Source organism: Arachis duranensis, chromosome 1 (assembly GCF_000817695.3).
Source record: "Arachis duranensis cultivar V14167 chromosome 1, aradu.V14167.gnm2.J7QH, whole genome shotgun sequence".
In the NCBI taxonomy this organism is placed as follows: Eukaryota; Viridiplantae; Streptophyta; class Magnoliopsida; order Fabales; family Fabaceae; genus Arachis; species Arachis duranensis.
In genome coordinates this window covers 83,100,058-83,103,926 of record NC_029772.3, presented here as the reverse complement: position 1 = coordinate 83,103,926, position 3,869 = coordinate 83,100,058, and positions in this window count along the sequence as shown.

Genomic DNA, 3,869 nt, shown 5'->3' with positions numbered 1-3,869 from the left:
TGCACCTTAGTTGGATCTACGGCTATTCCCTTCTTACTCACCACGTGACCCAAAAACTTCACCTCACTCTTCCAAAACTCGCACTTAGACAGTTTTGCATAAAGTTTCTTCTCCTTTAGAATCTGCAACACGGTCCTCAAGTGTTCTGCATGCTCTTCTTCAGTCTTGGAATAAATCAGTATGTCATCAATGAGGACAACAACGAATTTATCCAAAAACGGACGAAAAACTCTATTCATGTAGTCCATGAATACCGCAGGAGCGTTCGTCAACCCAAAAGACATTACAGTGTACTCGTAATGACCATAAGGAGTCCTGAAAGCAGTCTTAGGGATATCCTCACCCCTCACCCTTATCTGGTGATAACCGGATCGCAAATCGATCTTGGAGAAAACTCCAGCTCCTTGTAACTGATCCATGAGATCATCAATTCTCGGCAATGGGTACTTATTCTTTATTGTGACCTTGTTTAGCTGCCTGTAATCCACACAGAGTCGCATACTCCCATCCCTCTTCTTTACCAGTAATACTGGAGCACCCCACGGAGAGACACTTGGTCGTATAAAATTCTTTCCCAACAAATCCTCTAACTGAGACTTTAGCTCGTTCATCTCTAACGGTGACATCCTATAAGGAGCACTTGAGATTGGTCCCGCCCCGGGCACCAATTCAATAGCAAACTTAACCTCTCGGTTAGGTGGAAACTCATCAATTTCATCGGGAAACACTTCCGGAAACTCACACACAACCGGAACCTGTTCCAACCTTTAATCATCACCCGAAATGCCCGCGGTTAACAACATGATACCCTGACATTCGGTTCCAGAACAGTTCACCATCATCAAATTCAAGTAATAATTATTCACCACGATCGGCCCTTCAGTATCTTCCGGCATAAAGTACACCACTTTGTAGAACAATCTAGCAGAACATGGTTCTTAGATAACCAGTCCAATCCCAAGATAAGATCAAGACCGATCATCGGCAAGCAGACTAAATTATGAATAAAATCACGCTGCTTGAACCTAAAGGAAACTTCCGGGCATCCTAGCCTAGTTACCGTGGCTTCATGGGTAGCATTGTACACTCTTAGATCATAACCTAAAGTTACAATCTTCAGTCCTAACTCATGGGCTTTCTCAAATGCAATGAATGAATGTGATGCTCCCGAATCAAATAAAGCATTTAAAGTTTGACCAGCCATTTCACAGTTACCTCGAATAAGTGTCTCAGATCCCTCAGCTCCTATAGCTGAAGTGGTGAACACCTGACCAGTCTGCTGTTCTTTCCCTGGTGGTGAACACCCGACCAGTCTGTTGTGCTTTCCCAGCACCTTGTTTCTGTTTCTCCGGACAACTTGCGGCTTTATGCCCCGCCTTTCCACAAGTGTAGCACAAACCCTATCCGGCCTTGCATGGTGCTCCCGGATGGTGACTTCCACACCTAGTACAAGCTTGATCATTCTGAGGCTGCTTCCCATACCTTTTTCCTTGGGAGTTGTCGTTGTTGTTGGGCCTCCTAAAAGAACTTCCCCTCTTGAAAGACGGACCTCTAGGTGTAAAGCTCTTCCCTCGGTTCTGTGGGAATGATCCCTTTTGACTCCCTTTCTCAGCGGTTGCCCTCTTCACACACTCTTCAGCAACCCTACACTTGTTTACCAACTCGAAGAAAGTCCTAATCTCCATTGGTCCCACTGAACTAAAAATATCACTCCGGAGTCCTCCTTCATACTTAACACACTTCCATTCTTCATATTCCACCGGAGTCCCTTGGGACATACGAGAGAACCTGAACAGCTCCTCAAACTTGTCAGTATACTCTGATATGGACATGGTACCCTGCTTCAGCTGCAGTAACTCAAGTTCCTTAGCTGTCCTAGCAGAAGTCGGAAAGTACTTCTTATAGAACTCTTCTTGGATTAACCTTCAAAAAGTTTGTCAGTGTCATCGGGCCCTGAACTCCACCTCCATCATTACCATGGTTGTTCATCTGTTGACCAAGAGCCTCAGCAGTGGCTTGCATAGCAGCAGCCATGTTCTCCAATGCGGTCATAAAGTTCACCGGGTCATTAGGGTTATTCTCCGGCGCACGAGCATTCGTACGACCTCTCACACTACCTCTACCGCGTCCACGAGGCGCCATCTGGTTCCTATATGCACCAAACAATCGATATTAAGTTGATCAGTCTCAATATCGGAAGTCTAGTACTTCAAAGTCCCAAATGCATGCTCATGAACGTTTATGCCAATTATATCAAGCAGATATACTAATAGCACATAACACACATACAGAGAATGCACAGAAGCATAGTCAGTCCATCTCTTAGGCTCTACAGGAATGAACTGCTCTGATACCATAATGTAACACCCTACCATACAGAGTCTTATGCTTAAGTCATAATTCAGAGATGGCAAGGTATTACGACATCTAAAATAAAAATTTAGTACATATAGTAGTATGAATGATTGATTATAACTAGGAGCCTTTGTAGAAAAAAAGGGGTAAACAAAAATCGCAACTCGAAAGCGCAACACTCCGATCGATAACGTAACGAACAAGGATAACCAACGCGTGATTATATATATACAGAGGAGTGTCAAAAACAGGAATCAAGACTCAAGATCCGACTGCGAAGATAACCGGTCTGAGCATAGCAATATATACATATGATAAAAATAAGGAAAACCCCAATGGAAACCCAAAGGGACACAAATACATAAAACCTATTCTCCAATATTCTCCCATAAGAGGAGTCATCACAGTTGTATTATTTAATGGAGATAAAAGTATCTAAGCAAAACACATAAACCAAAACATAGCCCCGAGAACAAAGGATCTTTGCAAATCTAGAAGTCTCCAGCAGGCCTCAGCGGGAAACCTCACGTCCTGCATCTGAAAACCACAAAATCCGCATGGGTGAGAACCAGAGGTCCCCAGCATGGTAACAGCTTCCACATATATAATACATAATAATAGAGAAAAGCCGAAGGCAATCCTAGAACTTCCTCCAGATAATTCAAAGCTTATAAACAAGCTAAACCATATAAGGGCATCTGACTAAAGATTCTTCAGTCTAACTAATACTTCCCTTTCCAATTCCTTCTCACCTCCCAACCACCGGCAGGAGTATTGATAAACCCTATTTGTAGAGTTTATCTTGTATTGATTTTTGGGGATTTTATCACCTTTTACCCACATTTATTCAATGAAATAGCATGGTTTTGTATATTCTCCTTTAATTGTGCTTAAGAGTGAAAACATGCTTTTTAGGTCTTAAAATAGCTAAATCTAATTCACCTTGATTCCATTAGATGCCTTGATATGTTTGATAAGTGATTTAAGGTTTAGGAGGCAAAGATTGGATCAAGGGAATGAAGAAAGAAGCATGAAAAGTTGGAGAACTCATGAAGAAATGAAAGAACCGGAAAGCTGTCAAGCCGACCTCTTCGCACTTAAACGACCATAACTTGAGCTACAGAGGTTCAAATGATGCGGTTTCAGTTGGGTTAGAAAGCTAACATCCGGGGCTTCGAAACGATATAAGATTTGCCATAGTTGCTACAGTATGGTGGCGCGCACACGCATAGTACGCACACGCACCGTTGCTGCCACCTGGTTCACTTAAAGCAAAACGTGGCCAGCGAATTCTAAAGCCTTGTGGGCTCAATCCAACTCATTTCTGATGCTATTTAACCCAAGGAATGAAGAGGGAAACATATGTTAGTTACCATTAGTTTATAGTTTAGTTTTAGAAGTAGTTTCTAGAGAGAGAAGCTCTCACTTCTCTTTAGAATTAGGATTAGGATTAGGATTAGTTCTTAGATCTAGGTTTTAATCTTTGCTTTCTTCTACTTCTACCTTTCAATTCT